Source organism: Bubalus kerabau, chromosome 11, assembly GCF_029407905.1.
Source record: "Bubalus kerabau isolate K-KA32 ecotype Philippines breed swamp buffalo chromosome 11, PCC_UOA_SB_1v2, whole genome shotgun sequence".
Taxonomy (NCBI): Eukaryota; Metazoa; Chordata; class Mammalia; order Artiodactyla; family Bovidae; genus Bubalus; species Bubalus kerabau.
Window position 1 is genome coordinate 25,310,670 of NC_073634.1, and position 10,548 is coordinate 25,321,217.

Consider the following 10,548-nt stretch of genomic DNA (forward strand, 5'->3'; position numbering starts at 1 on the left):
GTAAAGAATCTGCCTGCAATGTGGGAGTCCTGGATTAGATCCCTGGGTTGGGAAGATCCCCTGAAGAAGGGCATGGCAACCCACTTCAGTATTCTTGCCTGGAGAATCCCCATGGACAGAGGAGCCTGGAGGGCTACAGTCCATGGGGTTGCAATTAATTGGACATGATTGAAAGACTAAGCACAGTGCGTGTGGGTACCAATCACAGGTATAATAGTAGAGTTGTCCTTCTGTACTCATGAGGGATTGGTTCCAGAACCCATTATTGGATACAAAAATCTGTTGGCCTTTCTGTATCTGTGTTCTGCCTCTGTGGATTTAACCAACCTCAGATCATGTAGTGCCATATGTATTTATTGAAAAAAAATTTCATGTAAATGGACCTGTGCTCCAACCCATGTTTTTCAAGGGTCAGCTGTTCTTTTCTCTCAACCATTTCTTGCTCATTGAACATGATATGCTTGTATACATTTTGGGCTACTTGAATTCATAGTCACCTTTGAGTTTGACCTAAAACTGGGTAACTGGGCAAAGAAGTACAAGGGCATTTTTTCTAGTTAACTTTGACTACCTTCCTCTGAATAATTTTGGGTAGAGCAAATAACACTAAATTTAGGGGAAGGAAAACTGAGTTTGAATGTAAACAGAGGCACTAAGGTATTATATAAGAAAATATCATAAATGGTGCATGGTACATAATAAATAGGTTCATCCTTAAATGTAAATATGAAACAGAAAATACCTTAAATCTATTTTCGCTCACATTTGAAGTAGAGATAGAGGAAGAAAGACTAGGAGACTGTGGAGGTAATGATAGGAACAGGAAGAAAGAGAGGAGAACCTAAGAGAATGTATGTCCAAAATGAGCCTTTTAGGTAAGAGCCCAACAACCTTCTTTGTCACTCTTTCACCTCCAGTCCTCCTCCAATACTGTCTCCAGTCCAGCTGCTAAGTCACGTCAGTCGTGTTCGACTCTGTGCGACCCCAGAGACAGCAGCTCACCAGGCTCCCCAGTCCCTGGAATTCTCCAGGCCAGAACACTGGAGTGGGTTGCCATTTCCTTCTCCAGTGCATGAAAGTGAAAACTGAAAGTGAAGTCGCTCAGTCTTGTCCGACTCTTAGCGACCCCATGGACTGCAGCCTACCAGTCCAGACGCAAATACAAATGGAACATGAATCTCTGTCTTCATCTAAAAATGACTCACAGCAAGATTGAATTCTGATCTATATTCCAGATGAAGGAGAGGTCTATGGTGTCAAGTCCAGTGTTTGTTATTGACATTTTTCCATTTGATGGAGTCTGAGCACTCAGGAGGAAGAGTGAAGAGGACTGAGTGGGGAAACTGAGGACTCCAGATGAAAAGAGTAACTTTGCTGACTTTTCCTTGGGTACGATCAGTCCTAAATTAATCCCAGGCTTCAAATGCAGTGAGGGATGAGGAGCATTTTCTGTAAGTTTTCAATGTCACCAAGTACTTGAGACCCTTTTTTGGGTATTTAAGAAGGTCATGAAAATCACGCTTACCTTTACTTGTAAGATATCTACTAGGTCATAATGAAGTAGTTTGAATGCATAAACAAAGATTACAGGCTTGTATCTGATTCCAAAGTTCAAGCTATTATGGACTCCTCTCTCCTCTGTTCAGCCTCCATCCTTGCTCTCAGGTTGCCAAGGTAAAAGACTTGAGCTATACACTAGTCATGGGGCAGAGGGACAGACTATCAAGAGTGTCAGGCATAGCAGTCAATGTCTTTGGCGATGTAGTTGATGGATTCTTGTGGACCTCAGCTTGTTCAGCACATGTGAGATCTTACTATTAATAAACTGGTTAGCTGAGAGGTACTACTTGCCCACAGACAGTCTGCCAATTTTTGAAGAGTAGTACAATTAAGAAAACAATTCATTTTTTCTTTGATGACAGCCTTCAAGGATTATGCAATTAGTCTCATCATCATAAATAGAAATTCTCATGATACCAGCAAATTGTGGATACAGTGACTCACAGAGAGCTCATATAAGAGAATGCCAGCCAGCCAGTATTTACTCTCTGAGGGTAACTAACCATTGTGGAGGTACAGCTGGTGGCAAAGGATGTGATGATTCTAGAGGAAATGGGAAGGGGAAGTGACATTTCTTTTAGTGTAGACTATTGACCATCATTGAAATGGCACCCACTTGAATTGATTTACAAAATCACATCACTGACTTCAGACATGTGCTTCTGGGCACTGTGATGAATTATATATAAAAAAGACCTGTGCCCTTTAAGGGGGAGAAGGAAATGGCAACCCACTCCAGTATTCTTGCCTGGAGAATCCCGTGGACAGAGGAGCCTGGTGGGCTGTTGTCCATGGGGTCGCACAGATTCGGACACGACTGAAGTGACTTAGCATGCATGTATGCATTGGAGAAGGAAATGGCAACCCACTCCAGTGTTCCAGTGTTCTTGCCTGGAGAATCCCAGGGGTAGAGGAGCCTGGTGGGCTGCCGTCTCTGGAGTCGCACAGGGTCCGACACAACTGAAGTGACTTAGCAGCAGCAGCAGCAGCAGCAGCAGCCCTTCAATGAGCAAACAGTACCCTTTAAGGAGCATCCTTTGGTTGTGCTGCAAATAGAGATTCAAAAGTCTGGTTTTGAACCCATGCTACTGTTGGCTCATTGAAAGAAGAATTCAACTTTCCATTAGAGAATTCCACAACCATTTAATAGAGTAATGTGAGCAAAACTCTATATTAGATGATGTAGAGGAACAGAGATAAGGATGAAGGTTGATGCCTCATAAGCCATAGGGTCCTGTTTGTAGGGATTCTCTTCACCTGGTTCATTGGAGCTCTCAGTAGAGCCCACTGCATGATAGATGTGAACAAGTGTGGCATTGTGAAATACTGACTTTTCCTCTGTCTTGGTTCATGTTCCTTTCCAAGGAAGACTCAGGCAGGAGTAGTTTACCTGTGAAGTGATCCCAGGGAGCACAGCTGAGGAACTGGAGAAGGTGAGATGGAATGGAGAAAAGCCAGTAAAGTGTGTTGACGAGCACATTGCACTCTGGGTCACTGGGGTTCTCTGAGGTACTTTGTAGGACATGTGCCAGATGTCCTACTGGAGGATAAGGAGTTGAGACATTTACTGACTTCCAGCCCCCATCAGGTGGGGAGTGGCCCTGGGGTCATAAATCCCTCGGAATTTTCTAGTGCTGACAAGGCTGAACAGGCTTGAGAGGCTGAAGGAGATCAGGAGCTCCAGGTGGGAGCTGTCAGCAGGTTGGAAACATTTTGCCCTGAAATTCACCTCAGACTAGGGAAGTGCTGTTGATTTATTGTAACAGTTGCACGTATTCTCCACAGAAGTTTTGGAAAACAGAGAGGATAAGATACCATAATCTCACGTCTCAGAGATGACCACCGTCATCATCCTAGTGTATTTCCTACCAAAAATCGGTTTTTTCGTTGTCTGTGTGTTCTATGTACGTATATGGGAGGGGTTGCTTTGTTTTGTTTGAAATGTTACTTTGTAGGAATGTTGCAGATATTATTCTGGGTGTTCTGGAGGAAGAGAGGAAATCAGGGAGCCCCAGAAGCTTAGTCTGGGCTGCTAAATGGTATACCATAGACTGGGTGATTTATAAACAACAACAAGTTGTTTATCACAGTTCTGGAAACTTGAGGTCCAAAATCAGGTTTCAGAACAGAAAGGAAGTGGTGAGCTTCCTTTTCTGGGGTGCAGACTACCAACTTGTATTCTCACATGACAGAGAGCAGAGCGCTCTCTTGGGTAGGGCCTTTCATAAGGAAACACTAATCCCATTCATGAGGGCTCCATCCTTATGACCTAATTGCCCCCTCCTAATACCATCTCATTAGGGGTTAGGATTTAACATGTGAATTTTGAGGGAGTAAAAATATCCAGTCTTTAGAACCCTGACAGTAGCAAGAAAGAAGAAAGAGATTCAACCCAAGATTGAAGGGTTGCTAGAAAAGCAACTCTTTGGTACCCTAGAAATTCAGGACCTTAGGCTCAGGGATGCTAAGGCACAGAAAAAACAGATTTGTCCTTTGGAGGGCCACAAGTAAGCTGGGGTAGTGACATCTGGGGACAGAGTTGCTGACCAATGCAGATCGACAATGATTACAGATAACCTAAGGGAGCTCCCTGCTGTTTGGTTTGCATAGTGTTCTGGGACTTTTCCAAAACCATAAGGTGGGGGGAGTGGGCAGAAACGACTGATATGAATTATCCCATCAGTATTATGGATGTGGGCTCACAGTTAGCTTTAGTTTGATTAAGAAAGAAAGAAATCAAATATTTAAATTCCAGATTTCTATTGATTTCCTAGGAGATCACTCTCCTGTGGCCTCCTTGACTTCTGGTTCCTGAGTTGAATCTACTGTTTCTGATGCTGGTTCAGTTCAGTTGCTCAGTCATGTCCGACTCTTTGTGACCCCATGAACTGCATCACGCCAGGCCTCCCTGTCCATCACCAACTCCCGGAGTTTACTCAAACTCATGTCCATCGAGTTGGTGATGCCATCCAACAATCTTGTCCTCTGTTGTCCCCTTCTCCTGCCTTCAATCTTTCCCAGCATCAGGGTCTTTTCCAATGAGTTGGTTCTTCGCATCACATGGCCAAAGTATTGGAGTTTCAGCTTCAGCATCATATTTAGGACTGATTTCCTTGAGGATGGGCTGGTTGGATCTCCTTGCAGTCCAAGGGACTCTCAAGAGTCTTCTCCAACACCACAGTTCAAAAGCATCAATTCTTCGGCACTTAGCTTTCTGTATAGTCCAACTCTCATACCCATACATGACTACTGGAAAAACCATAACTTTCTTTTTTTTTTTTAAGGTTTAAAAATTGCTTAAAGTTTTTAATTTCTAGTAGGAAAACCTTATCTGAATGAATACCCTAATGACAAACCGCTGTAAAATGTTTTCAGCTGCATTTGGGGCAAAGGGGTAGGGATTATCTTTTAAGTACCCCAGCTTTCTTCATGAGAAGGTCAGAGGTACCCTGGTTTGTATTATTACAACATCCATTAGGTGATCTAAGTTGCTTTTCCTCTAACAAGGCTTTATGACAGAAGGGCATTATGCTTAACCTCCAAATTTGGCCAACAATTTACTGATGAGATTCATAACCTTTGGGTTGCTCTGATATTTTGACATATTTGCTGGGTTCTGGGCCACATCCTGGAAGGCCACCATAACTTCTGGATCCTGCAGCCCACCCAGCTCCCCCATCCCTGGGATTCTCAAGGACCTCTGGATCACTAAGAATTTCATTGAGTCCAGGCATTCCTGCCATTCCAGGTATTCCCCCTCCCATTCCAGGCATTTCCCCAGGAAAGCCACCTGGAAAAGAGCCATACTGAGATCCTGATTGTCTTCTGGCTTCTTCCTCCCTCTGGACTCTCTCATGTTCTTCCCGAGCCTTCTTTACCCTTTCTATTCTTTCTTTGATCTCATGCTCTTCACGTTTTTGCTCATACTTTCTCTGATGTTCAGCAATTTTCTGGGCCTTTGGTTGAACTTCCTTCAGCATTGCACTAGATCTTCATCATAATCCAGCTTCCAGGCAAGACCAAGGTCATGGGCAACTTCTTCCCCTTGGCCCAGAAGTCTGTATGCTTTCCCTCACCGCTTGTGTGGCTGAGCTGAATCAGGATTTATTTCAATAGCTCACTGTCACAATCTCAGATGGCAGCATTTGGCTTATGTAATTTGATGAAGACATTGGCTCTCTTGGCATACAGAATAGCCAAACGAGGATTTAGCTTGATGGCAAGTGAACAAGTCAATGGCTTTCTGTAGTTCACCATCATTCAGGGCATCGATGGCAGCCACTTTTTTTAAGCATTTGCCTGATCCATCATCTCCTCAGTTATCTCTACATTTTCATCTCCCATTTCTTGAGGTGCATCAGTGTCTGGTTCAATCACACCTTCATTGTCAATTTCTAGATCACTTTCCTCATTTGATGGTTCATCTGTCTTTATGTTTTCCTCTGCCTTCTTACTATCTGTTTTTTCTTTCTTGGTATTTTCTTCTGATTTAATTTTATGAGCAGCAGGTGGTATTTTACCCACCATGCTCTCCACCCACTCCCTCAGGAAGTACATTTCCCTGGTGTGCAGAATGCTCGGGTCCTAGACAGACCTTTGTTGCTGGTTGCTGCTGCTGCTAAGTTGCTTCAGTCGTGTCCAACTCTGCGACCCCATAGACGGCAGCCCACCCAGCTCCCCCATCCCTGGGATTCTCAAGGCAAGAACACTGGAGTGGGTTACATCAACCCAAATATGCCCTTTTGCTCCTTTACCATTTTCCACACACAAAAAATTGACTTATTCTGAATATGTCCTCTGGTCAATTTTACTAAAGACTGGGGTCCCAGGGAGAGATCACATTACCCTTTAGCTTCATGCTATCTTTTCTTTTCCTGTATCTCTCAAAGAGATTGAGAGCAGAACAAGAAAAGATTTCTCTTACAGCAAGAATGGGCTCCACTGGTTCTTTAGGCTGGAGCTTACTCTGATTACTTGTTAAGTATATTCTCTGTTTTTGATCATTCTTCTAAGAAGAAAAACAAATTTCTCTGCTTTTCGTTTCATTAAAAGCTGCTAATGACCTTGTGGAACTCCATCATGCTCTTGGAGCCTGGTTGTTGTTCAATCACTAAGAAGGATCTTTTGTGACCCCACGGACTGCAGCATTTTATAGCCATACATTCTCTAAAATTCCCTTGAGGAAATAGATCTTCTAGATACAGACAGTGCTCTTCCTAAAGGTATTCTATTGAATAAAGTTATATATTGCATATAAAACAGCCTCTTCAAGAATTCCCAAGCTGAGTGGTTGAGAGCCTTAAGGTTGCGACACCAAAGCCCATTTCATTCTTCTCCTCTTAGGAACTCTGGATGATGTTCTCTAGCTTCCCATGTAGTAAGGATGTGACTGTGTGATGACTCTGAACCATGAACCGTGAGCAAAAATGACAGATGTCACTTCCAGGTTGAATGATGTTCGTGCTGGCATGCAGCTCTCCAGCTCTCTCTCTGTCATGGCAGCTGCAGCAACAATGTGGTCAGATGGCAGAGCTGAAAAATGGGAGCAACCAGGACCATGGGGTCACCTCCTAGAGCAATTGCCCTGGAGAAGGCTTGACTGAGACTTTGAGGTCTATTTGGGAAAGAAACTATTGTTATGTTAGGCCACTAAAATTTGGAGGTTGTTTTGTAACTATCACATATCCTGCTGCTGTTGCTGCTGCTAAGTCGCTTCAGTTATGTCCGACTCTGTGCGACCCCGTAGACGGCAGCCCACCAGGCTCCCCCATCCCTGGGATTCTCCAGGCAAGAACACTGGAGTGGGTTGCCATTTCCTTCTCCAATGCATGAAAGGGAAAATTGAAAGTGAAGTCACTCAGTTGTGTCTGACTCTTCACGATCCCATGGACTGCAGCCTACCAGGCGCCTCCATCCATGGGATTTTCCAGGCAAGAGTACTGGAGTGGGGTGCCATTGTCTTCTCCGATCACATATCCTAAATTAATGGTTAAGCAGTGATCTAGTTAATGTGACCAAATCTGATATCAGACTTGCTAGGTTCCATTCCATGCCCTACCACATTCTAACTGTTTGACCTTAAAGAAAATACTCAATCTTATTAAACCTCAGTTTCTTCATATTTATAATAATACCTTACTGTACAGGGTGACAACCAATATGAAGAACTTAGAATACTGTCTGGCACAAAAGAAATCTTTAAAAAGCAATAGTTTTTTGATGACAAGTATGGTGCCTGACGGAGAAGGCAATGGCACCCCACTCCAGTACTCTTGCCTGGAAAATCCCATGGACAGAGGAGCCTGGTAGGCTGCAGTCCATGGGGTCACGAAGAGTCGGACATGACTGAGCGACTTCACTTTCACTTTTCACTTTCATGCATTGGAGAAGGAAATGGCAACCCACTGCAGTGTTCTTGCCTGGAGAATCCCAGGGATGGGGGAGCCTGGTGGGCTGCCGTCTATGGGGTCGCACAGAGTCAGACACGACTGAAGCGACTCAGCAGCAGCAGCAGCAGCAGCATGGTGCCTGAAGATATTTAAAAGCCAAAACAAAATTATTAATATAAGCATATAAGTACTCCCAAGCAATTTCAATGCTGTGCTCTTTGTGTATAGTCAAAATCAATTATTCATCTAAAGTAATAGCATTGGGAAAGTTATTCCTTGAGTCAATATATGTTTATTTACTGCAGGAAGTAATCAAATGTACAAACCTAGCTTCTCACATTTGTTGCTATGAATTCACGGGTAGCACTGTTTTATAAATATTTTAATCTTTTGCAGACATGATTATGTCTCTTTATTATTCCCACAATAGCCTCCTTTCTCCTCCCTAAATCTGATTTGTTTTTCCTCCAACTCACCTTTCTGTAAACAGAGGCCTGGCTTGCCTCTTTCATGTGAGCGCACACAGCAGTGCATCCTTGATTCTATCCATCGCCCTTTGCGCTTGTTGTCAGGGTGATGGGGAGGTGAGGGATGAAACAAATGCTTTTGTAGTTTAATGCCTAGGTGACTGGCAGTTTGGCGGGGACCTTAGTAAAGTGAAGGAGACTCATTGTCTCCTAGAGTTGTGGGATTTCAGGCTGGTCAACATAGGGCAGTTTTGTAAGTTTGTGGAATCCCCAGGATGTTAAGGTGAAAACATCCTGTGGCCTTTGAGAAATGGCAAAAGGATTAGGGGCCAATTAAGACAACAGAGAGAAGTTCTATCAGAAGAGGACATTGCTCTGAAAGCTAAAGGTGGAGCATTCCATGGAGAGTGTCTGGTACATAGACACTAAATAATTAATTATTAGAATGAGTAGATGGAAGGGCATGCAGCTGTGCTAAATGGCACAGGCTATTTAAGGAGAACGCAATCGAATCCGTCTCACTCCTGGCTCTGTGTTACACCCTTTTGTATTCATTTTTCGTTTTACTTCTTGTTTTGTTTGATGTCTTTCCAGTATTTGGTTCTAATTTATTTTACCTTGCTGCCTTAATTCATTTTGAAGCAAAGGAAGATACTTAGAAATAAAAGCATTTCTTTTCCTTAAGCAATCTAAATTAGCATGATTTGAAACAAATCAAGAAAATATTTGATTCAACCTCACCAGGAGATTTCTACTCAAAAGAACATTATTATAAAAGTGAATAAGCATGCCATCTTAAGGTCTGAACCCCAGATGCATCTGGAGAGCATTTGTCATTATAAAAGAGATTACATTAAAAAAATATCTCCATGTAATTTCTACTCCAGTAAGGGATATGATACAGTTACATAAGGGTCTGTATTTAAATCCATGTTGAGATGAGTGTGGCTAACAAGTGATAGTATTGGTGACTGTTATTAATACATAGCTATAAATCTCCATACAGAGCATTTCTAGGGGAATTAAGACACAGTTGCTTATCAAGACCTTGGCAATTTCCCTTCCTATTGAGACATATGAAAGAGGTTAGGATTTTGGTTTCGGCGGCTGCCAGTCTGTAATCTTTCCTAACTCTTCACTCAACAAGCTGCCTCTCCTGCCTTTCCTTTGACTTAACATCAAGGACCTACCTTGCCACCAGCCAAGTCTGTGGGCTCAGCCGTTTCCACCTGCTGGGGCCAACAAGCAGCAGCTCTGCTGGGGATGCAGGGATGTGGCCAAAGGGTAGAGTGCATGCAGCTCCACCGCTGAACACCACTACCGTCTACCTCCAACTTGGGGCACCAGGCATTCTGCTGCCAGAGGCCAATTTCTCTTTCTGAAGGTTTTCTGCTCATTTGGCAGCAAGACCCAGAAGCAAAGTGATAGTGATAGTGGGCATGGGATTGGGGAGGAGGGAATGGGACATTTTGGTGATCTTAGCTGCACCCCTAGGGCCTCTAAGCATGAGGCTATTCTCAGTGACATGGCTATTCCCTTCTGACATAAAAAGCAGCAGGATGGACTGGAGGGCTCGGACAAAGCAGTGCATTTTCCTTTGACAGCAGACACTGCCTCTCTGTTCCATTTTATGTTTCTAGACATATCTGTTGTTGATAGATAACTGTTTAAATAGATTAATGTTTCTAATTCAACATATAAGTCACTTCTAATGCACACAGATATGGGTAAGCAAGTGCAGGAGAGAGGATAAAATTAAGTCTTTTGCCAGGCCTCAAGATATATACACTTATATTTCATGACCCCCACCCATTTTGAAGTGTGCATACTGGAAAAACTCAAAATGAAAGAAACTTGCTTGAATTACTACTCATGCTAAACTGTTCCAATGTCATAAACTTAGATTCCTTAGGCCTTGCTTTTTAGGATCTTCCTGTGTTTTAGAATTCTTTTATAATAGACACTGGATGTACCACTCATATAACTTCATTCACATTTGACACTAGGCAAGAATTTTCTTCTTAAAACCAAAAATATAAGCAAATGTTACATAACTAAGTGATGTGAGCTCTAAGTTCCGAGAATTGTGTAGGAATGGGGCTTTGAATGGGATAACTGAGCAGCCCCGTATT

The 10,548-nt window shown here is 43.0% G+C and overlaps 1 pseudogene; it reads right to left on the minus strand.

The window, feature by feature from the left end:
* Positions 1-4,090: 4,090 nt before the first annotated feature.
* LOC129622711 (hsc70-interacting protein-like) lies at positions 4,091-9,813 on the minus strand (annotated as a pseudogene).
* Between the last annotated feature and the right edge of the window lie 735 nt (positions 9,814-10,548).